At 35.0% G+C, this 11,730-nt stretch overlaps 1 non-coding gene across 1 annotated transcript; it reads left to right on the top strand.

The window, feature by feature from the left end:
* The first annotated feature begins 9,863 nt into the window (after positions 1 to 9,863).
* On the top strand, positions 9,864 to 9,937 carry TRNAN-GUU (transfer RNA asparagine (anticodon GUU)). Its single transcript has one exon. It is a non-coding gene; the product is annotated as a tRNA-Asn (tRNA).
* The last annotated feature ends 1,793 nt before the right edge of the window (positions 9,938 to 11,730 follow it).

Here is an 11,730-nt window from a genome sequence, read left to right as displayed (position 1 = left end):
TGACTCATGAGTTTTATACCACGATAGTTTGTGCAATCTTGTATATCACCCTTATTCTTATATAAAGGCACCAAAGTACTCTTCCTCCACTCATTAGGCATCTTATTTGTTCGCCAAATCAAGTTAAAAAGATTTGTCAACCATTCTAAACCTTTCTCTCCCAAGCATTTCCAAGCCTCGATAGGTATACCATCTGGGCCAACTGCCCTTCTTGATTTCATTTTCTTCAAAGCCTCTGCAATTTCTTTCTTTTGAATCTTGCGCATGAAGTCACGATTTATCTCATGAAAAGGAATGGAGAAGTCTCCAAGATCTTGAGCATGACTATCATTAAATAGCTTATCAAAATAATCTTTCCATCTCTCCTTAATCTCCTCATCTTTGACTAAAACCCTTTGCGTTTCATCTTTGATACATCTAACCATACCCAAATCCTTCGATTTCCTATCTCTCATCTTTGCAAGCCTATAAATATCCTTCTCGCCTTCTTTGGTATCCAACTTGTCATAAACCTCCTTATATACCTTAGCCCTCGTGTTTCGAACAACTTTTTTAGCTTCCTTCTTTGCTATCATATACTTCTCCAAATTCTCACTATCACGACTCTTACTTAGATTTCTATAACACTCTCTTTTAACCTTAATAGCTAATTTGACATCCTCGTTCCACCATGATGTATCCTTACCTAGTGGTGCACCGCCTTTAGACTCACCCAATACCTCCTTAGCTACTTTTCTCATACCACCCGCTATCTTATTCCACATTGATTCTGAATCCTCCTCGAGACACCAATCAACTTCCTTAACTACCTGCTCTACAAACATTCCTTGTTTAGCTCCTTTCAGTGCCCACCACTTAATTCTAGGATCTATCCTATGTCTATCCCTTTTGCGGCATTGTCTAATTCTAAGATCTAAAATTAAGACTCTATGTTGTGTAGCTACACTTTCTCCTGGTATAAACTTACAATCGATGCAACAACCCCTATCTCTCTTTCTAAGTAGGAAAAAATCTATCTGACTCGTATTAACCCCACTTTTAAATGTTACTAGGTGAGACTCCCTCTTCCTAAACCAAGTGTTTGCTAAGATCATATCATAGGACAAACAAAAATCTAAAATCCTTTCTCCACTTTCATTTCTTTCTCCTATACCATAGCCTCCATGGATATTCTCAAATCCATCCCTACTAATGCCTACATGTCCATTAAGGTCACCGCCGATGAAAAGCTTTTCTCCATAAGATGTCTCTTGTACTACTCCATCTAAATCTTCCCAAAATTGATGCTTAATGGAATCATCTAAACCTACTTGAGGTGCATAAACACTAATAATATTAATAATATCCGTACCTAATACTAATTTAATAAGTAAAATTCTATCACCCTTCCTACGGACCTCAACTACATTATCTATAAACTGACGACTCATAACAATCCCTACTCCATTCCTATTCCTATTTATTCCTGTATACCAAATCTTATATCCCCAAGGTTCTATCACTTTAGCTTTCTCACCTACCCATTTGGTCTCTTGAAGACATAAAATATCAATCTTTCTCCTACACATAACATCTACTAACTCTACCAACTTACCAGTTAAAGACCCTATGTTCCAAGTGGCTAACCTAATTTTATGGTCTTGGACTAACTTCTTTACCCCCACCCGTCCAACAAAGTGAGGGAACCCTTGCCTATTTGACACCACACCCGGGCGCCGGTGTGACGCGTCGCTTCTGGGCGACGACCTAGCAACCCTTGCACATTTATCACTGCCTCCGGGCCTAGAGAGTACAGCGCGTCGCTCAGTAGGGAACGCCCCAACGAAATTCTCATATTGGTTCATTTTCATAGGATATGACAAAGTTTTTATGCTGGCTGTCACAGGCCTACCGCAACCCTCCTCCTTTATCCGGGCTTGGGACCGGCAGTGTATAACTACACAGGCGGAGTTTTGTTTTAGGTTGATAATCTTACTACAAATTACAAGGTTAATCTTATTCAGTGTGAAAAAGTGATATTTGGTGAAAGGACAAAATTGCCCTTGGTGATCTGCAGAAGAAATTAGATTCATGTTTCTAGTTAATTGTAAATTTTAGTATGTAATTTTTTTAGAATTTTACTTGTTAACTTAGATTCAGAGTTTGATATTAATAAATTGAAATTTTTAGAATTAATTTGAATAGTTCCCGTTCCATGTGGATTCGACCCGTACTTGCCACATTCGTGGAAAGTCGGTTTTTATTACTTTTGGTTGAGGATTTTCCAACTGTTTTATTGAAAAATAATCTTTTAAAAATATCATTGCAAAAAGTGCAATCACCCATACCTAGCATTCTCAAGAAAGGTGGTGCTTTAGAAATTGGGAAGTTGTTGAGTTAAGGAGAAAAGTCGATCTTATTACTGAAAAGCTTGACCAATTTCTCGCAGGCCCATCACATACCCATCAGGTGTGTGCTCTTTGTGCCAGTCTGACACATTCTTTTACTGAGTTCCCTTTGATATCTCAGTACCCTAAATTTGTCCAAGAGCAAGTTCAGGTTGCTCAGGGGTTCACCAAACCCATGAATGACCCATATTCTTCTACATATAATCCGGGTTGACAAAACTATCCTAATTTCTCATTGAAAAATCCACAAGATTTTATTACAGTCCCTTCGAACCAACAGGTTAGGCTTAGTACTTTCACTCATACTTATCAGAGGCCAAACTATCCCTAGACCTCTCTAATCTTTCCTTCAGTTACCCCTCAAACGACTGCTCTACAGTCATCTTTTGAGGAGAAACTTGTCCAAGAACTTCAGGATGTGACAACTTCCAATCAAAATGCTTTCAAGAAGTGTAATTAAGTACAAAGTTCTCATACCCAGTCCATAGCCAATCTTGAGCATCAAATGGGATAATTAGTAGAGGCCTTAATGCGAAGAACTGAGGGTAGTTTACCCAGCCAACCTGTTATGAACTCAAAGGGCAAGGAACCCATGTTTGGCCTGCACATGACAGATATTCATTAACAACAGGCTAAGACATTGATGGCTCTTAGGAGCGAACGAGAGTATCATGTAGCCCCGAGAGAGACGACAGATGAGCCCAGTGAGACCATGCCATCTTCTGCTCAGTCGTCTATCCGAAATAAAAAAAGGATAGAAGTGAGTCTCCTCAATAGGAAGAGGAACCCCCAATATATGTCCCTAAACTACCCTATCCTAAAGCATTAGAATCTCTCATTGGCATCAGCAAGCAAAGAGTTAAGTTGCAAGACATGCTTGAAGTATTCATGCAAGTGCAAATCAACCTTCCTTTGCTAGATGCCATTCAACAAGTTTTGACGTACGTCAAATTCCTAAAGAAACTTTGCACACAAAAGCATAAATCTAGAGACAAAGTTCCTACCAAGGTTCTCTTGACCGAGCAGGTGAGTTCGGTGATTCAACACCAAGCTCCACCTAAGCTCAAGGACCCTCGCACCCCGATCATCTCATGTGTTATTGGAAATATCAAAATCGAGAGAGCATTGTTGGATTTAGGGGCCAATGTGAATATCCTACCTGGATATTTCTATGATTCTTTTGGGTTAGAAGAAATGAAGTCGACACCTACGACCCTACAACTAGCAGATCGTCCTGTCAAGGTTCTGAGAAGAATCCTAGAGGACGTCCTAGTCAAGCTCGATGAGTTTTATTTCCCAGTCGACTTCATCATCCTGGACATGGAGGGAGTAGAAATCCATCGACAAACTTCAATTATTTTTGGCCGACCATTTTTGGCGATGGCCAATGCACGTATTAACTATCATACCAGAGCGATGGATTTATCCTTTGGCAACAAGAAAGTAAGATTGAATATCTTTAATGTTACCGTGTGACTCGTCAGAGATGAGTCTTGTTTCTATGTAGACATTGTTCAAGAATTGCTGGAAGAAGACTTTGGCTTGCTGTTATGTAATGATCCACTCGAGGTGTATTATATAGTAGAAGATAACATAGATAAAGACTTTGTAGATGTGTCTTCTGTTATGTCAGAGGAGGGGATTGTGCTCGGGCATATTGTGCCTAAGAGAGGAATTAGATAGGATTTGAGCAGAGATATTATACCATATGTATATAGTAAGAGTAAGATTAGATTATTATTTTCTTTTCATTTTTGTTGTGCTTTTGATTTGATTGTTTTATTTTCTTTTGATTTAGTTGTCATGCATATGTGCTTTAATCTTTTGTGCATTAGTGTTATGAGTTATAGGTTACAGGACACATGGCATTTTTACAGGAGCATATCATTTGCCAGACCAGCAGGAAATCATGCATTCATATATGCATAGTGGTGGTGCAAGGACACGATGACAATCAGCTCAAAAGGCTTTGCACATAATCATGTTGTATCTCTCCTTTCTCCCATATTTATTTATTTCATGCTCTTCGGTGTGCATCTGCATTGCATGCTTGCATTTTTTGTATGCCACTAGGGACAATGTCATTCAAGCCTGGGGGAGGGTATGAGATGTACACCCAATTTTTTTTGTCCATGTATCTGTTTATGTTAAAAACTCATAAAATTAAGCTTTTAAGAAATACATTTTAAGCATATATGAATATTTTTTTTACATGATCTAACATTTTAGATAATTTTAAGTCCCATGTGAAATTTTTTTCTGAAACCAATCTAGAAAAAATGGTTACTTATGTGAATTTTAAAGAAAATATTGTATATGAATGTTAGAGTTTGTTTTGAATCACAAATATAAATATGAATAAATCTATTTTTGAAAAACTAAGAAAATGAAAAATATAAAAAAATATGAGATTAAAAAAAAGAGCATTCATTTAGTTTGTTTGGTGTCTTGGTTGCTCTTTAGCAACTAGGTTGAGACACAAGCTGACGTGTTTGCTTCTCATATTGAAAATGACAACTCATAAAATTACTTCTTTGTCTAGTCGACATTTGTGGCCTATTTAGTTCGAGCAAGTAGAGCCTGAGGGGTGTTTACACCTAGTTCTCTAAAGCTATCTGGTCTGGGAGCCACCGGCCTGAAAGCCCGTTACATGGACTTATAGAGAGCCTAAGAGATGTAGACATTGCACATGACAGGAAGAAGACTATATATAAATATAAAAGTCTAAAGTCTAGTGACTCGAATAATTAAGTATGAGGAATACTCTGTATCTGGTGCCCTAAGGTCATCTGACCTGAGAGTCACTGACACAAAGCTTGCTACAAGGGTCATGAAAACCTAAAAATTAATATAGTGCTCAACTAAAAAAAATGAAAGTGTAAAAAATAAAAAATAGGGAAAGAAAAATCTGAATAAGAGCTTAATAAAAAATTCATTGCTTCAAAATATTTGTGAAAAGTTATGCAGAAAATATACAAGTGATGATAAATGAGCAATATCATGATTATACTTGACTTTCCGAGGAAACAACATAGATAATTGCAAATTTTAGAAAAGTAAAAGTAAAAGTTTTTCTTCTATAGAGGCATGCAAAACTTTAAACATGTCGTGAGAATGTAATTGCATAAAATATTTGTTTAAACTAATTTCTTAACTGCCTAATACGTTTTAAAAAAATTATACTTATGCATGACATAGATGTTTGTGGGTAGCATCACTGCAAGCCTTCACGAGACCTTACTCGTCCAGTAAGGTAACCCAGGAGTTTAAAGGGCTTGTTGCATATGCCAAATGCAACTGTGATTCCTACGAAAGTGAGTTAGGATTTATATATTATTTGCTTTGAATACATGCATTGTTTATTTCTAGTTTCTTAGCAGAGCAGTTTAGATTTAGTTTGCTCGAGGACTAGCAACCAAATAAGCATTGAGGCATTTGATAATACATGAAATGCATATCATATTATCATAAAATCATACATTTATATGATCTTTTATAACTTAAGTATCCTTGTTTATGTTGTTTTAGGTACGAAGGAGCTATATTTTGAATTTCATTAGAATCAGAGTTAAAACAAAGAAATTACAACATTTTCTAAAAAATCAGATCTGTATCGATTCAAACCGGATCCAGATCCGATCTAAAATTATGCAAATGGATATCAAATCTGGTTCACACATCCTCTAGGCCCAAAGTCCAAGGTCCACACGTAAATAAATATCCAAAACCCCCTCTTTGAAATGGCAAATATGTTTTTTAGCAAAATTAAAATGTTTTAGGTACTATTTTGCAAATATTATAAAATAGGGCCCTGATTTAAATTTTTTAAAAATTGTGTTTATATATGGGGAACGTCCAACACTGAGAAAAATGCCTTCTCCTAGGGTTTCATGCCACCCTCTCTCCCAAACCCTTTCTTCCCTTTTGCTTTCTGATTTCTTCTTCTTCCCCCTTGTTCTTCCTCGCTTGCGATTTTTGATCTTCTTCCCCTCCATTGTTTTGCATATTTCTTTTTCTTATGTGGATTTGTTTTTTGTTGCAGGTACACATGGTTGGATGCTTCAATTTAGATTTGGTGAAAACCACCATCTACCTTCATGATCGGTCGGTCGAGAACCCTCTTCCTTTGCAACTGACCAATCTCTTTTCTCCCACCATCGATCTTCATCTTCGTTAAATCAATCTTTAACGTGTTGCAGCCAAAAATGGATTCTAACAACAAAAAAGATGTTTATGTCATGAAAACCAAGGTATAAGTCTGCTTCTTTCTACCCCCACATTCGTCGGGCAACCCTTGAGGTGCGCCTTCCTCTCCCTCTCTACTTTTTGGTCTTTAACCCCTTATTTTATATAAAGAACCCGAGTTTTGGCCCCATTTTTTTTATTTTGTTTTGGGTTTTTAGTATTAGATGCTATTTGTCATCTAAAGTCAATATTCGAGGTCTGATCATTTTCTTGATGGTGATTTGGTTGAGTCTTGAGTCATCCAAGTAGAAGAACTTAACCGAAAAGGCCCGTCATGTAAGTTCTCATTTGTAAAATTTGTCTGTATTGATTCGTAAATTAGTTTATTTTTATATTTGCTTTGATTAGATTAGATTTAGGTTAGTTTTAGAGTAGATCTGATTTTCTTTATTTTTAGATTTTGGTTTTTCTAAAAATAAAATAGATAAATTAGGGTTTTATCAATTTTCTTGTTTTTCAGGCATAGTTTTAGGTTTTTCTTGAAATCATTAGATCTAAAATATATTATTTTTATTATTCACATGATTTTTAACTCAGTTCATAGTTAGATTTAGATTTAGAGTAATTTGAAATAGGTTTTAAATTTTTGGTATTTATTTATTTAATTTATTTAAAATTTCTAAAGTAGTCGATTAAGGTTTTTATAGAATTTTTAATTCTTTATTATTTCGTAAGTATATATGAATGTTTCCAGTTTATTTTTATTAAAAGGGTAGTTTATTTCTTGATTGCATCACATTATTTATTACTCCTAGCATGTTAATTAGTTTGTTAAAATTCAATTATCATTGGTGATTATTTTATTGTTAGTTTGACTTAATCGATAGTTAATAGATTACAATAATAGTTTTTCTTTTAATTCAACTACATAGAATAGGTTAATGTTATTTCTTTTTAATAGTTAGTTAATGCTAACTTAAATTCCAGAACTTTGATTTCATTGCTTAGATTAGAAATTAGTTGCTAATTTATTCTATTGTCGTTTTTAATTAAAAATTCTGTTTTAGCCGAATTAGATATGAATCATTATTTCTGTTTTGATTAATTTTAAGTCACGTCAATTTTTGTTTATTTTACAGTAGTAGATCAGTTTGGTAGTTAGTTTGATGTTATTAAATTAATTAAATTAATTACAAATTAGTTTAGATTAACATAAATTAGATGATTTAGTCTTAAGTGTAATTATCATTTTCTTGAATAGTTAATTATTATTTTGTTGTTTTTAGATTAATCATAGTTCTGTAGTTTAATGTTAGTTCAGTTTAATTCAGTTAGTTAGGTTAGTTTTAAATTAATTCACGATTATTTCATTGTTAGTTCAGTTTTAGTTTCCAAATTTGTTTAGTTTATATTAAAAATAATAGTTATTGATTCTTGTCCTCATTTTAATTTATTAATTTAATTGCTTAGATTAGAAATATATTATTTACAGCATTCATTATTTAGTTTAGATTCATGTTAATATGCTAGTCTTAGTTAGTTTAATTTAGTATTATAAATCTTGTTAGATTAGAATATAGAATAACTCATAGCCGATTCTTATTTTAATTCATTGAATACATTAGCTATCATAGTTAGTTTTCTTTATTTGTTAGTTTTGAATTCGTACAACAAGTAGTTAGTTTGTTATTTATTGTTATTTAGTATATTAGTTAGTTTTAATTCTTGTTATTCGGTTAGTATGTTTTCTTTAGTTATTAATTAGTTAAAACTTTAGAAGCTTGATTTTTGGTTATCTTGATTTTTTAGTTAGTTAGTCAAGTTAGTTATTTCTTGTCTTTTAGTTATGAAGTTGTTAGTCAGTTTCTTTATTTCTTGAATTCATGATTTTGTTTATTTAGTTGAATTTAGTTAATTTAGCTGATTAGATTAATTATTGCTAGTAGCTAATTTAGATAGTTTAGTTTTATTTTAAATTAGAATAATTAATATTTCTTTGTAGTTATTAATTGCCCTCTTAATTTCATAGTGTAGTTTAGTAAATTAATTTTTTATTGTTCCCTTAATTTAGTTTCCTTTATTTAGTTAGTTAACTCTAATTTTCTTATTTGATATTTATTTGATAATTGTTTAGAACATGGTAGGTCTTTTTTTGTTTTCTTTCATATTACAAGTCCCTACTGTGACAATATAAAAAGGAGGGTGGGCTGGGGTGGATACACAAGAAGAGGATCCCTTCTGTTTCTTAGTTAGCTTGTTATTAAGAATAGTGCAATTTTCTCTTCTCAGTTATTAATAAAGTTAAGTTTAGTGAATTAATTTTGCCTAAGTTCCATTCTCTATGAAGACAACCCGACTTGCTACTCTGCAACGAGTGCAAGAACTAGTTTTAAATTATTATTTGGTGCACAATTTTTGATTTAAAAATATTGTTTTCAAAATCGTCACCAGTTGTCCTGCGAAACTCTGATGAAGATTTTATTTTCACATGAATTATGATCTTTATGTAATAATGATAGACAATTTATTTTGTTTGAATGGTATGAAATGAAATTTGTATGGAATAGAATTCTCTGTTATCGCCTGTAACTCACCCGACTTATTTAACCAAAGTGTTAATAAATGATTCCACTATGATTAAAAAAAATCACAAAAATTTGAGTTAAATATTTTGGGGCGTTACAACCTGTCTAGTAGCCAAGGCCCCTTTGAGTGCACAAAACCCATTAGGGCTCTAACCAACTATGTTTGGTGCAATGAAACTTCACCATGTGGTCCAAGTTGCATTTGGACGGACTTTTTTTAAAAGTTGAGCATTTTATCCATTTTCATTCCGAGGCCTAGTTCGTTTCATGCACCACCATTGGAAATGATTTTCGCGATGAAGTAGCTTTTCATGTGAAAACAGTTCGCCAGAGGGAGTGATGCGGCTGCAATTTCATATGAAAAACAACAAGAAATTTGGCCATTTCTTCACAAAAATGGGTCATTTTCCCATGTATCTGCGAAAAACAAAAGGGTTCTAGATACGATCATAAGGTAGAATTTGGATCAGGGGAAACCAATTCCGCTAGAAAAGAAGTTTCATAGAATGTGTGATATAGACAACTGCCTATAGTAATTGAATAACAGCGGCGTATTTAGTTAGATAGAAAAGTAGCTAAGTTGGCAATTAGTGGAAAATGTTTCCAAGGTTGGTCCCATACGAATCATGAAATCCAAAGTATGCCTCCAGATGCGTGAAAAAAAAGATTATGTCATGTAAATTTTATCTCTTCCTGGTGGCTACAAGCTGGAATAGCTCAGTTGGTTAGAGCGTGTGGCTGTTAACCACAAGGTCGAAGGTTCAAGCCCTTCTTCTAGCGTCTTGTGTCTTATTTTAATATTTTGGCCTTCTTAATTCCCAGCCTTTTCAAATGTGCGATGCGTACCTCCCGGGACTGAGAACTTGCCATTTGTGAAGATGTCACTGTAACCTGTAGTTGGTTCAAGAAAACGACCCATGAGACTGAATGTTCCTTGTTAACTATATAGCCCACCACCATTTACATAAGAGGGTAGAGCTTTTTTGAGGCGTAAGCTAGGAAGGACGAGCCCACCCCGTTGCTTTGGGGCAGCTAACGAGAGAGTTCTTCCGATTAGGCAGCGCTCCACTCCATAGAAAATGTGGAATTATTTTCACAAGTTGATGTTCGACTTTCTTAATTAAGCATGCTGAAGACCGACTTTATTAATTAAGCTTCGAAGAGTATCAATAACTGGTTGCCATAGTTGAAGGCCCAAATACTTGATAGGAAATGAGGCAATGGGCATCCGAAAATAGTTGTGGCAGCTGCTGTTGTTGGTTTGTCATCAGTGAAGGTGGAGATGGAGCATTTGGCCTTGTTGATGGTTAAACCCGACACCATGGCAACGCTCTTGAGAATAAAAGCCACCTTAACCATTTATGAGATCGATGCTTCACCAAAAATCAAAAGATCTTCGACCAACTGAAGAATAGTGAAATCGTGTCCATGAAAAGAAACCGGGTTAAGGAAACCAATCTGGATCGCCTTCCTAAAAATGGCTTCAAGCCCCTCGACCACCAGGTTGATCAGTAATGATTGTAGGGGCCTGCGCAAGAGAAGGGTGATGGCATACCTGGAGCGGCCATGTCGATCTGCAAACAGCTGGTAAGTGAACATAAATTCGGTGGCTCTGAGATATTAGACTCCTCAGTCGGTCGCAACCCTCTAATGAGTGCAGGGCACCTTCAGCGACGGTGAGTAGGATTCAATCCCAGCAAATAGAAATCACGTATGAATTCCTTTATTTTTCTACGCAGGGTTCTCTCATCAACAACCCCTTTTATAGCATCAGTCTTTATTAGATAACAGTTACGTAATTGTTCTCTTCCAAATTCGTGGGGCTTATTCGATAGGGACACCTTTATGGGAGTCCTTAATGTGGGTAACGTCTACATTACGTAGGTGACTCCAACATTCTTTCACTTATCCCAACGATAAACCCTCGACCGAATACCTTATAAGAATCACTTGATGAATAGATTGGCCTTTGAAATCTATTCTACAGATCCTTAGTTAAATCTCTAATCCTTATAAGATTAACAATAAACAACCATAATGAGAATCAAAACTGTATGTGATCACTTTATTCATATGCATATGTTAAAAAGAGTTTAACAAGCCCATCCTCAATACATGTTCGAAATACAATCCCGGTGCTAACCCTTTAGTAAGAGGATCAACAATCATCTCTTTGGTACCAATATTAACAATATGCACTAGATGATTTTCTGTTCTTTCTTTAACAACAAATTACTTTAATTTCATATGCTTTCATGACATAGTATTCTTATTGTTATTCGAAAATGACACCACAACTTCATTATCACAGTAGACCTTTAATGGCTTCTCAATAGAATCAACCACCTTTAACTGTGATATGAAGTTCTTCAACCATATAGCCTGTGAAGTAGTCTCGTACAATGCTATAAACTCTGCCTCCATGGTGTGAGCAGCAGTGATCGTTTGCTTCCCACTCCTCCAAGAGATCGCTCCCCCATTAACTAAGAAGACATACCTAGTAGTAGACTTTCTACTATCAAGGCATCCTTCTAAGTCCGCATCTGAGTACCTAATGACCTTGAGGTGATTAA

Source organism: Nuphar pumila, chromosome 5 (assembly GCF_984573655.1).
Source record: "Nuphar pumila chromosome 5, dmNupPumi1.hap1.1, whole genome shotgun sequence".
Taxonomy (NCBI): domain Eukaryota; kingdom Viridiplantae; phylum Streptophyta; class Magnoliopsida; order Nymphaeales; family Nymphaeaceae; genus Nuphar; species Nuphar pumila.
The sequence above is the reverse complement of the archived record's forward strand: the minus strand, read 5'-3'. Positions and strand labels throughout refer to the sequence as shown.